This window comes from Aplysia californica, unplaced genomic scaffold (genome assembly GCF_000002075.1).
Source record: "Aplysia californica isolate F4 #8 unplaced genomic scaffold, AplCal3.0 scaffold00025, whole genome shotgun sequence".
Taxonomy (NCBI): domain Eukaryota; kingdom Metazoa; phylum Mollusca; class Gastropoda; order Aplysiida; family Aplysiidae; genus Aplysia; species Aplysia californica.
In genome coordinates, this window is record NW_004797295.1 from 631,274 (window position 1) to 647,287 (window position 16,014).

Below are 16,014 nucleotides of genomic sequence, written 5' to 3' on the forward strand. Positions count from 1 at the left end.
CTTTTCCTGTCTGTGAAAGGACGGGTGGGGGGAGGGGGGGGGAGATGGCGATATACCCCTTACCCGTAGAAATAAGCCCTTCACATCCTGCTCTTAATTAAACTGAGATTTAAATTAAACACAGGAATGCGCTTTTACTCTTAGATCTGCCCCATAACCCAATTCTCTGGCACGGCAGCTACAACTAAGATGACAGAGAGCATGGTGTTCGTTGACTTCACATTCATCCAGATCTTGAAGGGCTTGAAATCTGTTCTTCAGTTCCAACTTGAAATCATTTTTCTTTACTGAGTCTTTCGGAAGGTTCACTTCATACTTTTGGCGACTTCCAGTTATGATTTGTTCATACCTTCTCAATTTCAGTTTCATCTTTCCAAGGATCAAATGGTGGTCTGATGCCACGTCTGCTCCTCGTAAGACTCGGACGTCCTCCAGTGAGCGTCTAAACTTTCGGGAAATGCAAAAATGGTCAATCTGGTTTTCCGTTGTTCCATCCGAGGAGACCCAAGTGGCCTTATGCATCCGTTTGTGTAGGAAGATTGTTCCTCCTATAACCAAGTTGTTGAATGCACAGAAGTTCTGGAATCTTTCTCCGTTGTCATTTGCCTCTCCTAATCCTTGTCTGCCCATGATTTCCTCACAGTGACTATTGTCCCTACCTACCTCCCTCATTTAGGTCTCCAATGAAAATGTTGAGGTCTTGGAAGTTTGTCGATCACACTCTGCAGGCGGTTGTAGAAGTCATCTTTATTCTCTTCTTTAACGTTGGTTGGGGCATACACTTGTATGATGCTCATGTTTATGACCTTCTTCCTACCATCTCTTTTCTTGAGTTCTTTCTTAGTTCCAAAAGAGGTCATGATGATCCTTGGACCGTGCGCTTCCCAGCCATTGAAAGTCTTTTGAGCTGTTTTGAATATGATCCTCCCTACTCCTTCCCTGAGTTGTCCATCACTGCCATTTCCTGAAAAATGAAAAACTCCCCCTCCTTCATTCGCTTCTGTCCAGACTAGTTCAAGTGGGTTTCGCTGATTCCCAGTATGTGTAGGTGGTATCGGTGCATCTCTTGGAGAACCTGTGCGGTTTTCCCAGCCTCACTAAGGGTTCTAACGCTCCCCTATCCAATCTCGATAGACTTGGACTTGGATGATGGTGGAAGCTTCTGCACAGCAGCTTTATTTCAGCTTTCACTGCCTCACACCATAAACTCTCATTTTGGAGGAAATCCACGACTAGCCAAGCGCCAAGCAGATATTTAATGATTTTAGCTTGTATGTGTCTCTGTAACAGGTTCTTTTTAAGCAAGAGGCTGTTGTCATCGTGACTCAACCCTCGACCTGGAGGGAGGATGACTGTTTCGGGAGTCACTACCTGGTTCGCCATAATTTAGTCGGCTCGTACGACACACTAGCACCACATCAGTCCTATTTTCCTCAATGCCAGGGCTGCACGGCAGGCACAGGGAGTGCTTGGCTAATAATAATATTGGAGAACACTCTCGTTACTGAGCCTTGTATCAATACCTTCAATTATTATTTTTTTAAATTTAAGAGCATCCGAGCAAATGAATGAATGGAGAACCATGGTCATCGATGACTGTCGCAAATCTGGCACTGGAGGATTTGGGGGGGGTACCCATTTCCACCGCACATGTGGTTGTGCTCCCTGACTTTTTGAAGAGAGTATACCGTTCAAATGTAAATGTAGTGTGTCGGAAATACGCGGGGGAGGGGGGGGAGGGGTAGACTATTGCAGTATCGAGGTTGAGATCGACACCTTTACCACTTTCCTTCCGCCTTTTTACCTCTTTTCTGCAACAAATGGCCGTTATTGTGTTGCCGTGCTCTTTACTAATCTTATACCATCCGCTGCAAGTGCGCAAAAGTATAGAGCGACAGCGATAATATTATAATAGATATTATATTTATAGTGGTCGTCTATGTGAGTGTATGCAGGGGGCTTGAGGAAGGGGTTGCTCGGATTCGAACTCCGACGCTCTATCACGTAGCCTCGTGCACCCCCCCCCCCCCCCCCCCCCCCCCCCGCCTTATTTGTTCAAATTCCTAAATGCCAATTTTAATGTCCAAATGTGCATCGCTTCGCTACATCACAGTAATCTCTACCCAACATCAACATTGTGAATAACCAACTCTGAACAAAAATTTTTTCATGCAGAGAGCGTTTAGCTTATGAGCGAGACGGTGTCCAATTAAAGATACATCATAATACATATACTACAAGAACATCCTCCAGCGCTATAGCCTCCAGTTAACTGTGTCACTGCTCTTGCTCTTACTTTTAACTCTGACAATAGCAAGTATATTAATTGTTTACCATGAGCTAAAACTTACTAAAGTATAATAAGCCTCGATTAAACACACCAAAAAAAACATATCGTAGTCATAGACTGAATTTAAAACTTCTTGGGCTGGAATCAAGCCCAATACAAATATAATTGTTCGCTCTATCAGGCGAAAAGCTGGGTGACCAGTGATGTTGTGTGACATGAAGTAATGAAGGCTACGGCGACTGATGATTATAAATTCTGACTGCGACTATGCAGAACAGATTATGTATTATAATAATATATAATTCACCCACACGAACCCAGTGGGGTAATACTTCCCACACAGACAATTATTACACGTATAAAACTATACATTAGTTGTATAAGCTTAAATTGGCATGCATATTATATTAGCCTATATTTATAGGACTACTATAATAGCCTACGTTTGACTCTTTCGACGTTAAACATCCCTTGATGGTCTAAACTCGATAAGAATAGGCTTCGGCGCCACCCGGGCAAAACTCAAAATTTCCTACTAACTGAAAATGTTTGGGGTGTCCCGCGCACTCATATGACCATAATGCAATTGCGAGCGCCGTAAAATACTTACGCCCCGCCCCCCCCCCCCCCCCCCCCCAAAAAAAAAGGGGGGGGGAAAAAAAAAAAAAAAAACGTTTATTGTATAGATCTAGGCTTAAACTTATTGGCATGCGTATTATTAGCTTATATTTTTAGGAATGCTAAAAAAGCCCACCGTTGACCCTTTCCACGGAAAAATAAAGGCCCCCCCCCCCCCCCCCCCCCCCCAAAAAATCTCCGAAAAAAGGAGAAAAAATTATTTAAAAGTTTTTTTGTTTGGAAAAAAAAAGAAAGCGCGAAGAAGAATCTTAAAAGGACGCCGCTTAAACCCGGCTTTTGGAAAAAGACCTTCCACCCCCCACAACAAATACGTGGAAACAGGGAGGGGCAAAAAAAAAAAAGGAGGGGGGGGGGGGGGGGCACATTTTTTTTTATGCACACAAGCTTTTGTGTAACATTTTGAGTGTGAATAATCCCCCCCCCCCCAAACAGCTTCAGCTTAAGGGTTTTCAAGAGGGGCAAAGACTTCCTTAAATACTTATAATAGTATGATATTTGGATCTATCTCGGAAACAAGTTGGAGTTGGTATAATTTGGAATTTGTTCAAAAATCAAATCGAAGTTCCCCTACTATTCATTCATCCAGTGCCAGATCTGTGACAGACATCGGCGATCATGGTTCTCCATTCATTCCTTTGCTCGGATGCTCATTAAAAAAGGTTAGAAAATCTACGTTTCCATGGTCGTTCCCCCGTTTCCCATGTTTACGTTCCCAAAGTAGGTTGCTCTGGGCCTACCCCTGCCTCGCTTGCCTTCGAGAATTAGAAAATCTAGATGTTCAAGACATTGTCTATTCAGGTGTCCCCCAAACTGCATTTGTCGTTTCCTGGTTGTTTTTAACAGTGAGCGCTCCACGTGGGCTTCATCACAAGCACTAACTCATTTGATTTCTTTTCCTTCTGCGAATAATATTCTCAGCAGTCTCTCATAAGAAACAACACTTCTGTTGCTTCTATTTTATTATATAATGATAAAACAGATGATACGAAAAAAAGCCTCTCTCTCTCTCTCTCTCTCTCTCTCTCTCTCTCTCTCTCTCTCTCTCTCCCCTCTCTCTCTCTCTCACACACACACACACACACGTTTTGTTTCTTGTCGGTCAGCACCATAGAGTTATCTCCTTTTAAAACTGGTTTCGCTTTCACTCCTTCCGAGAAGAACAAAGAAAGAGCAGCTGAAGAGCGTAGAAACAAGGAAGTGGATGGTAGAAAAGTCGGAAGTTGCTGCTGGATAAAAGGAAACAAAACAAGGAAGGACCCTACCTGCCCACCGCACCGACTCTGACTGGTCTCAGTGTATTGAAGTGTGTGTGTGTGCATTGAAGAAATTTTGTCGGTCCGCCAGTTACGACCACCATGGAACGCTTGGTACCTTCGTCGAATAATAACATTTACCAATTCGATGAAACAAGATATCAAACAAGTGAGTTTTGTTACCGGTACCAGTACCAGTCCTGTCCTGTGCGACTAAGTACAGTTAAGGACAGATCAGAAAGATCTTCGTCTTCTAGATTATAGAATCTAGATCTAGATCTAGATCTAGACTAGATCTAGAGTCTAGATATATTATATCTAGATGTAGACCAGATTAGATCTATATATATAGATCTAGAAGATCTAGAATCTAGATCTAGATCTAGATCTAGATCGATTAGTAGAGTCTAGTAGATCTATGCTAGCTCCTTTGTGATTGTGCCTTTCCTGTGTTACACTGTAATTATGAGTCCACCTGCCCTTTGCGTTTTTTTATTATTTTATTTTGGTAAATTTTTACTTCTTATTTATCATATATTATCATTATGCACACACAGATGCCAGGTGCACTGATTTGAGGGCTAAACTGCCATAATTTTTGCTGCAGAACACGCGTGTGTATGGCATGGCCCCTCTAAAAAATCCTTGCAAATCAAATGTATTCAAGTAAAGGTAAATTTTTACTTTCACTCCCGCACACAGATGCACTGTTTCAGGGGTCAAACTGCAGTAATGTTTGCTGCAGATCACACATAAAGCCACTAAAACTGTCGCAAATCAAATCAATTATTTTCAAGACAATTTCAAATCTAACTAAAATATCAAATTATGGGTAAAAACAGGGGGGGGGGGGGCATGCCCCCTTGTAACCCCCCCCAGATTTTCTTTTACCCCAGTGGGGCAGGCCTCCCTGGAATCCCCCGATTGGTCCAAAGCATGTCGATCTCGGTTAAAAACAATCAAATATTTCAAAAACTATTAATTTGCGACGTAAATGAAGCTGATATTCGTGTTCAGCTCATCAATATTTAGTAGAAATTATACAACTGGTAGCTGAGTGTGAGACGGGAGGGAAAGTAAAAAAATACCCAAGTATATCAATCTTAATTGCCAAAGCATCAAATCATTGTGAAATGCAGGAAGGCATGCCCCGAAACCCCCCATGTTGGTAAAAACTAGTCATCATATTAGGCCTACTAGACTATGCCCAGGGGCGGCTCGTGGGTCTAAAAAGTGGGTGTGCACAATTAAGCTATCTTAGGTTGAAGATAGTCAAGGGCATAGTAAATGAGATGGTGTATAATTTTAGGATCTTTGGTTTGGTGAGGGAGAACCTTGTGATTCTATTTTCATTCTTTTTACTTGTGGCTTTGACTTCTAGAACTAGATCTGTTTGTTAGCTAAACGTCAATTTCATTCATCCTGCTTTAGAACTGAACACTCAAGTAATACCTTTCACCACTCCACTACAAAACCGTTCAAAAGCACAACTCATAGGACGATGACTTAAGTGTGTCACGTTCACCTCCCTCAGGTTCACGGTCACAGAGTCACTTAAAATAGCGGCAAGACAATGAACCAATCAGAATTCACTTGAGCACTCCGCTGGATTGCTCCGGGGCTGACATAATTTTGGCATAGAATAGTGCAGTCTATCGCGTTTATTTTTAGATTGCCTACTGTGGCCTATGTTTCGGCACTATTCGGCAGGAGCACATTTGAGATGTACCGTCTTATTAATATTAATGTACCGACAAACTCGCTACGAGTGTCGTCATCGCTTGGGTTATCCCAAAGAGCGAATTATAGGTCAGGTTTCCACTGTTGAATATCCTGCTATGCATAGATACAGCGCATGAACTTTGGCATGGCATAGTAGATGTTTTACGGTGCTATAGACACAGAAATGACAGTTACGCCGCCACTGAGAAACGTATTTTGATTTTGATATAATATTTGGCTAGTGTTTGTTTCTGGCGTCTTTTATTTTGTTATTGTAGGTGTTTTACGTAAAAGAACATTACAATTTTGGGCGGCACTGCACGACCGTGCTCAATGGACGAACCGCGCCTGACTATGCCACTGGTCCTAGCCTACTGTAATAATAGTATATAGATCTAGTTCTGTTTTCAAACATCAATAACTATTGATTTGCGGCAAAAATGAAGGCCTTTTATTTGTGTTCAGCATGGCAAATGTTATTGGATTTAGATTCTAGATCTAGAAAAAAAGTAAATAAAACGTGTACATGAGACGGGAGCGTGAGTAAAAAAAGAACCTTCATTTTTTTCTGGTGCCTTGTGTTGGCTAAGTCTAGAGTAGGCCTATTTTGATTTAGAGATTGAGATCACAATCAGTGGATATCTATTATCTGCCATATCTTTATAAATAAATATCACTGCCATCATATCTTTAGACTTTTAGTAGTAAATTAGAAACCGAGCAAGATTTTGAGGTCTTGAGTTTAGAAGAATTTTAAAATTTAGACAGGACTTTCGTTACGAGCGACCACCAGAGCTGTTAAAGTACTTTTTAAAAAGTACTTAAGTACAAATTTAAGTACAATCTAAAAAATGTACTTAAGTACAGTAAAAGTACTTTCCTATAAAATGTACTTGAGTACAAGTACTTTTTAAAAAAGTACTTATGAGTACATTTTAAGTACTTTCTGCTAATATGCTAAAACACTTCAGCGCTTATTCAAAACATCATATTTTATAACTTATCCAGTATATTTGACAAATTAGGCTATTTATTACTAAAAATGTAAACAGTATACAAAGCATTTGAATATACAATGTACGCACTGAACGGTGGAAATGGTCCGTGAAGTTGAACATAAAACAACCCAAACGAACAGACGCAACTAGTGGGTAAGTGCTATTATGAATAGAACTTGTTTGAGCAAGACAATGTGATCAAATGTAAGTCAGTCCTAGAGGTTGGAAAGTTCTACAGAAAGAGTATCCAAATTGAAAAATGTAGATACAAAGTTGCTCTTAAGAAAACATAAAATTGATGAAAATGGCCCGCATAGAAATGGAAAAGTGCATTGAATTCTTCATTAACAAATCCTCAAGGAATCAATGTAGCCTTAAGCAAAAACCACCCAAAAAAAAGTTTAAAAGAAATTTAGACAGCCTAAAAATTGTTAGATACACATTGAGAACACAGTTTCAGTTTCAATTGATTATAGTGGTCTGACAGATTTTGGTCACACTGTGTAGTCCACGGCGCCAACGGCAAACCAAAATACAATCGTTTCCTAGAGTCTAGTAAGTGTAGTGTAACCAAAGATTCTCTACTGCAGTAGTCTCCGCCTAAGATCCCAGTGCTCGGAAGCAAGGAAAATATGGGATCTTAGCCAACGAAGCCAAGGAAGAATCTACAGTGACCCATGAACTGACGTGACTCCTGGGTGGATTTATGACATTTGGCAAGCAAAGAGTGGTCAACCTTGATTACCAATCACAGTGGCATGAGGCATGCCATAAATAATATTATATATACACACTCATTAGCCTATCGTGAGTCTTGGGGGAGATCTGTATCCTACGGTTTATCCCAGTGTTGCCCCTCCCCTTTACCTGTCCAAAAATTTTTGCTTTCCTCTCGGATTGGGCCCCCCCCCCCCCCCCCCACCCCCACCTCCTTTGTCGTTACGCACCATTACGATGTGACCACACTAATTAAAATTCAGGTTGTCTCGCAAATTCGAGAAAAACTGCTTTCAATGGTCAGGGAAGAGTTCACAGTTTGATGTGATCCCGCCTGGAGCGAACTTGTAGGCCCTACCCACCCAGGGAGTGATGTAAGTTTAGGTGGTGAGGTCAGATGCGAGTGCGATGTTTGGGGAAAAGAAACGCATCGGTCAGTTCACACCTTGGTGTGATCCCGTCTGGAGCAAACACTGTACCGTTTCATGGAGTTTTACAACGCTTGTGATCACATTCACGATAGTGGCTGATCTTTGAGGCGACGGGCCGTTCTTTGATCTCAACTTTTAACTCTTGGCGGTTGATCGGGTTTTTGTTCCGTAAATTATGATCAGAAATGCCTGCACTTACCCTTTCATTAAGCTACCAAAGTACTCAAAATGTACTTCAAAAGTACTCAAAAGTACTCAAAAGTACTTTTATAAAAAGTATCGGAGTACAGTAAAAGTACTGGTTTCAAAAATATACCGGAGTACAGTAAAAGTACCGAAAATTGTAACGTAAGTACAAGTACCGGAGTACTTGTACTCCGTTACTACCAGCTCTGGCGACCACTATACATGAGACAGAGTAGAATAGAAGGCAAGGGGTAGGGATAGGATGGTTACGGTAAGGGTTAGGTCTCTTCTTTATTGTGTTTGTTGGGATGGTCGCTCGTTATGGAAGTCCTTCCAAAATTTTAATAAAAGGAGTTCGATCATCACCAGGTCATGGGTGAGAGCAATTCATGTTCGCAGTTGCTACGCCGTGAACATGGTTTGCGGGCTGCCGTCAAGGCACTCGGAATCATCCACCATTGGCACAGAGGCACGACTGAAGTACTACAGTCGCTCAAACTGAAAGTGAACGAGGAAGCAGCGCAGGAATACTCGTGTGAAAAATAATGCAGCGGTGCTCTGAATGCAATAGAGTTTACGGAGGGCGAAGGCGAGCACATAGCAAAACAGCCTCAGTTGACAAGGCCTCGCTTGCTCAGCGTGCGGAACTCGACTTCAATCCTCTCTTCCCGTGTGCGGACCCAGCAACGCTAGAAAATTTGAAAGTAAAAGTCGTTCGAAGAATGGAAGAAAGCCAGGTATAGAGGGTGAAGTGAGCAAGATCATTTTTAAATTGCAAACAGCATTCAAAGCTGCTATTTTCTCGTTTATCTGAGTTCTCCTTTAGGCTGGAACGGCATAATGGTTAATTTTTTTGGCATCGTGAATAAGGTCGCCTTGTCCAGATCCAAAATTATCAGTGATACAAAAACTGCAGCGAATTCAGAATTACAGTACAAATTTAATTTTGGCTGTTTTGGAAAATCCATGAAATTAATTGTTGTTGGTAGGAGTGAGTTAAAAAAGACTGCGACTGGCCTTGACTTCCCTCTTCCATCGCCAGTCCCAGATTTTAAACCTGTCAAAGTCATGGCCCTCTTGCAGGCATCTTTCTATCTCTCTTTTCTTCTTCTTTGCTTTTCACATTTCTGTTTGTGAACTTCTTTTTTCTTACTTCTGTGATGAATGTAAATTTGAATTCTATTGATAAAGATACATGGTTGAGAACCTGTAATAAATTTTCCACCTTAAGATGACCACCTTTTTGTGGTCTGTTGTTTGTTTACACACATTTTGAAAAATGTTTTGTGTTCTGCAAGCATTCACTTTTCTCTTGTCTCCAAATTATTCTGTATTGGTGAAATGCAATAATTTCTTTTTACAGTTGGACGTGGATTCACAGAATTGTCTGGTGTTCAGTTCAAGATTGCTGACAAATATCAACCTTTCCAAGAGCAAACTAATTTCATTGCCCGGGTATGACATAAATTTCCAACTTTTAACTAAATTTTAAATTTTGTTCACATTGGTGCTGCACAAGACAGGTTGTATCATGTATTAAAATATGAAGTTGGAAGTTATGAATAATTATGAGACAAAAGATGGCCTTCAGAAATTTGAGAAACAGTGCTACTATGTCAACACTTTCTGTTAACAAATGTGCTGTAGTTTGAATGTATTTTCTGTGAAAAGATCTAAACTTAGAGAGGAACTTTTTGTCTGCTATTGAAGTGACAGTGTAATTTACATTGTCGTGCTACATAAGTTTAAATTAAGCATTAGCGTGAATAGTCGTCTTTTGAACTGTAGATGGGTACCATCTAGAGGTGAGGTGTGAACTTCTCTGTGCAAAGTACATGGTTCAATAACCAGTTATTGTGGGTATGGTTGATAAATGACTGGTTTTTACGTCTGTCTCCTGATCACAGTTGGCAGGACACAGGACTCAGTCTTGTCTGTTAAGGATAGTAAAGTCTGAGGTCTTGTGTTCACACTGTGTTCAGTAAAGGTACCTTGACAGTTGAAAATCAAAGAATAGTACTAGGCCTTTAGAGGTTGGCTGCCTAAAGCTGAAGAGGCATATATATATAATTGGTCCTGAAAATGAAAGGGGACAGATACTGTATATGTATTCAAGTCGAAGAATGTTCTGTTTGTTAGGTGTAAATAAAAAAATTGACACTGTAGGTTGAAGGACCAAATGTTGAATGCCCTTGATGTTGGAGAAATTTTTACGCAATGCTGAAATTTTAGTCCGCCTGTCTATGATGATGGAATAACTTGCTTTACGTTTTGGTTTGGTCCTCAGTTTGCAAATATGTACATAAGTGATTCTAGAGCAGTCGGAGAAGCCTCAGCGGTAAGTAGAATATAATTTTAACATTTACCCATGTGTGTATACAGTTGAAGTTTGAGTGTAAATGTGTTACACCACCATTGACTCAATTTAGATCATTCATGGCTATGAGACAGGCTGCTTTGATCATGTGTCACGGCCCAACCTGATCTGTGGAGATGCTACATTCCTGTTAAAAGATGGAGAATATATTTATGATAACATAAAATGTTATCTCCCCCACCCCACCCCTAATGAAAATTGAACTCGTATCTTCAGTGTGCAAGTCACTACATCTCAGATACTAGTGTATACACAAGAAGCCCTAGATATTATGTTTCTGAGACTTTTAAGAAAATACAGAGATGAATCAATGAAGGAAAAGAGATAGTTGGTAATGAATGTTAGCAGGTGAGGAGAGAAATGTGCATGTGTAGTTTATTTGAAAGACTTAATCACCTTGCCTTAATAAATATCTTTACGGTATTTTAGCACTTTTTGTCAGCCCCATCAGTATTTTGCAAACTTAAGTCCATGGCTGATGATAGTGCATGGTAGTGGACTTTTTACAGGGAAAAAATTCTCATCAGACACCCTTTTTTCTGTTGCAGTACACTTTTGACTTAGAGAGATGGGTTCTAGAGAACATGAGAGTGGACACAGCTTCAACAACTCGCTGATGGATTGGTCTCCTTTGATTTCTTTTTTTTTTCAATTACATATTTTTGTGATGTATTAACATGAATCGAGTCGCAATTTCTGTATCTTATGTTCTTTCTTCTACTTGCATTGTTATCATTTTAGCAGAGATAAAGTATCTATTGTTAAAATCAAATTTAAAAAGTCTCATCTGATTCTGACTATGAAAGTTTTCTTGAAAGGTTAAGACAGCAGGGACTTTTTTTACCTTGCCTTTTCTTTCTCAAATACATTTCCAAGCAATGCTGAAGACAAATGCAACTTACCCCTCTCACTGCGTATTCTTGTTCTCTGTCATAATTTTCTCTATTTATTGTTTCCTGTGTGAAGTGAAGTTCACTTACACCTTGGCAAATGAAAATGCATTGTTGTATGTCAAAACAAGACTTGGGAGTAGTTCACCTATTCTATAGCTTTCAACTCTGTTTTGTGTTTTGCTCATATTGACTTGACTGTGCATAAGCTCAGCCACTGAAAGTTGGCTACTTTTGTGCTTGAGTTTGTCTCAGTCAGTAACTTTTATATTTCTGTGCAGGTGAGGAAATGTTTTGCTGATTTTCCTTTTGTTTTCTTGTGATTCTCTAAAACTGGACCCATGGTAAAAAGAAAACTTACACCACTTTGTCTTGACAAAAAACTGACAACGTAAGAGGAAGAAGTAGTAGACATAAACAAGCTTGATTAGAGACTCAACTTTGTTCGTTAATGACATTCCAAATCCACACTGTTGACAATACTCAAGCATCGATTGAAGTACAAGTTTGCTAATCATTCTACTGACTTTCAACATGATTGCAAAAGAGTGTGGTCTTCACTTCAATTCATGAGTAACATTATAAATAAATGAAAATAAAAAATCAGAGATGGGCGTTACATTTGGAGGTCCTGCCAAATGAGCTAAGTGTTGATAGGGATGTTAAATCCATGCACTTTACACAGTCACATGTAGACAAGTTACTGTCAAGTATGGGTACTCTTGTAGAAGGAGAGAAAAAAAAATCAGAACTGGTTTATGAGTACAAATACATTTTTACCAGAGAAACATTCTACACCTGGAGAAGCACCTGGTCCTACTGGTACTTGAAGTTTACCCCATCATCAGAATTGATATTCTGTTTAGATCTACATGAGAATACTTGTAGTTAAAAGTTTAGTACACGTCTACTTTTACTTTCATTGTACATACATAGATTTCTTTCAGACATTTTGACACTGATCAAAGCAGAGTGTGGTGTTGTTATGGCTAGGCTATTATTAGTATTTGCCATTGCTTGAAAAATGCTTGTTGGGTTCGTTGGAGGAGAAAAAATCTATTTGATGAAATGTCTCCATCTTTCTGCATGGATACCCTATCCCACTAAGCCTTAGTTGGCCCTGACTGTGACAGGCAGAGTGGAAGTAAACTTTGATAAAAAGTGTAGGTGTTTTTACGGCCCCATCAACACAATTTAGATAATTAAGATGGGTTTCTGACCCTGTCTGTCAGGGACACCCTGATCTGAGAGGTATATATGCAAGTATAACATCCTAGCAGAAATACCAATACTCAATAAAAATTTGGCGCTCTGGGGAATGAACCTAGAGTCTTTTGCATGGGACAGCAAAGCATCTAACACTACACCACAGATGCCAGGAAAGTGGAAATGACCCTGCCCCATAATGTCTGGATTGTGTTGAAGGAGGCATATATCAAAAGTATACAATTGATATATTTTATATTGTGGTATGCATAATGCTAAGCTAATATGTCTTTCACATTGTTTGAAATATCAAAAGTAAGAAAAAAAACATATGTGCATTCTTGTTTCACTTTGTCTGATGTGATCTTTAATTTAAAAAATACTATGTAAAAGTAAAAAGTTATCAATGTAAGTTGTAAGTGAAAGCGTTGTCTATTATTATGTGTGCACATGTGTATCATGAGCTGCGGAGTGTGACACCAGGGTTATTATGATGATTATGATGACTATCATGATGGCAGTATGCAGCATGTTTACACTTGACACAAACTGTCTCTTCTTCACCCAGGTGGGAATGGGTACCCTTCTATAGATAGCGAAAGATCTTCTTTGTTTGTTAAGTATTTCTTTTGTGCACGTGTAATCCACACCTTGCACTGTATGCTTCCCTGGAAGCTGGGATTGTTGTTTGTGTTTTCTAGAGTCTACTACTAGGGTAATTGTAATACAATAGATGTAAAATACACACGGGCATGCTTTTGCATGTGGATATAAATGCAGTTAATTACTACTATTGTATTTATTATTATTACATATTTCACTTTCAGTGTTGTGTTTATGTTATAACAGGGATTTCCTGCCAGGCAATGTTCATTATTTATTCTTGTCGTTAGTTACTACGGCCAAAGTATGTTAGCTTAAGACTGTATGTTCTGTTTTTTGGCGGTATTTGAGAGTGGTTTTGGATTTATCAGAGTGTTTGGAACATTATGTTTTATTTTTCGTTATGTGTAAAAGATTATAAGCCTACCACATTGAAACTTTTGCAGAATAATGATAGAAGTAGGAACGTTCCTCCACAGAAAATGAACATTTGTCATATTTTTGTCAGTAATCAAAACACATGATAGATCCTAGCTGACAGAGTGCTTGATTTTAAGTGCTCTTTCATTATTTTCTCTAAGGGCGATAATAAATAATAAAGAAATTAATAAATTATAAAATCTTGCAGATTTCTTTTTGTTCTGAATTCATGCTTTCTTTGCATTTTGCGTATTTGTGGTATAATTGGTATGCAGTGGATTAACCGTACAAACTTTGTCACATACAGAGGTTTTGAGTTACTCCCGCCGGGGCAGTGCCGCTGACTGTACTGTCTTTAGGCCATTCCCAATGAAATGGGGGACATTTCTCATTCAAGCACAGTAGAATTGTAAATGGGCTGATTCATCATGTCACGCTCATAACTGTGCCTGATCTGTAGCAGGGAACTGCTGCTTTTTCTTTCCTAATCCTTACTATTGTCATTTTCCTCTACTTATTTTGTATGTTTGTCACACTCTTGTATCCTGCTATTTCCGGGGTGCCTTGATAGTCGAAGCAGACCATGTGCTGTTGAAGCTAGAGAGGTGAGCATGATTCCCCGTAAAGACTTCTCTCTTGACACCCACCCCTTGGCGCTCATATGATGTTATGCAGTTGCGAGCGCCGTAAAACTCTCTACTATTAAAAAAAAAAAGGTTCAGTTACAGTGGCGTCCAAAAGTCAAATTTTGCCAAATCTGATTTTTTAAGATCAGTTTTGAGTGACCATATCTCATGTGGCTCGCAACATAGATGAAATACTTATGTGTCAGATGATGCAGAATCTATTTAGCTTAAAATTGGTATGCTGCATGAGCGGGTAGTGCAAAGCTTTGACATGAAGATTGTGTGATTACATTTTCAAATTTCTTTTGGATGCCAATGTGTATGACTCTGGTATCAACTGCACTATTTACTATTACTATTATCAGTAATTATTTTACTAAGAGTTTTTTGGTTAGGATGAAATCTGGATTTTGCCAAAATGCAGATTTAGATTTCTTCGTTAACTGCCACAGTGCCCAATGAGTGGGGTACACACAGGATCTCAGCTGAGAAGACAAGGTGGTAGATACTTTATTGAGATCAGATTTTTACCACAAAAGAGTGTTAACTCTTAAATGCCTACATACATACAAACACAGACTAATTCAAATAAAAAAGAAGGTATATCTTTGGCATGTGAAGCAGGCACCATACCTTTATACTTTATGTATGACAGTTAAAATCCTTTTCTTGGTTTTGATTTGAGTTGAAAAGGATAATTTAAAAATGGGACTTTAGAGTCAATTCACTCAGACACCTCTGAGGCCCAGAACCTCGAGCTTCTGACAAGATCAATTGAAAAAAAATATCTGATCTCTGAGAGTTAAAGGACGAAAGTAACATGCCAGAAAAGATTTGTAATTCTTCTGGAGAAACCATTAAATTAATATAAGTCCTGTTAAATTATGTTAATTAATATGTATAATATATGAATTTAGTTGTTTTTTTTAAGATGGTCCCATTTCTCCACACATTACTCACAGCCAATTGATACATCATAAGTAGAAGCGTTAAAAAAGAAACAAATTCAATTCAGGACTATGCCATTTATATAATCATGTCCAAAGAATGATGTGACACAAAATAAAACTCTAAATTAATACTTTTGATAAATTAAAAAAAAAATTGATACCAACATTTTTGTTTAAAAAAGGTTATTCAGTCAGAGCACCAGAAGCTCAGATTACATGTTTTGTGTGCACAAAAGCAGTACGTCTTTGTGATTGTTAGTTAAACTGTAATTCTTCATCAACTCAATTTAGGTAATTGACGAAGTGACCTGCCTCGACTCTACCTGTCACCACTGTCAGGGCCAAGCTTGATTGAGTAGGATACTTACTGTGTTCCAGCAGACAGACAAAGATACTTGATAAAACAACTTCCCTACAGGGAAATGTTCTTTAGTTTTTTGCATGTAGTAATATAAAAAGCTTAACTATTACATCATAAATGCTGGAGTTGGATTATTCCTTTCATTTCTTTGAATTCAATAGTTTGTCTGCAGTCCAATGTACAGACAGAAATTATACATATTATATAATATATACCCCATATACAAGCTCAGCGGAGTCTGTGTTGAAAGTTGAAATCTGTGGGACTGTCAGTGTCACATTTTCAGTTCGAAGAGGGTTGCTCAAATAGCCATGATTGTTGAAGGCAGACTTACACATTCGCCAT

The 16,014-nt window shown here is 39.1% G+C and overlaps 1 long non-coding RNA gene across 1 annotated transcript; it reads left to right on the forward strand.

The window, feature by feature from the left end:
• Nucleotides 1–4,141: 4,141 nt before the first annotated feature.
• On the forward strand, nt 4,142–13,938 carry LOC101849023. The gene is made up of 4 exons (XR_220113.3): nt 4,142–4,351; nt 9,600–9,691; nt 10,524–10,574; nt 11,162–13,938. It is a non-coding gene; the product is annotated as an uncharacterized LOC101849023 (long non-coding RNA).
• The last annotated feature ends 2,076 nt before the right edge of the window (nt 13,939–16,014 follow it).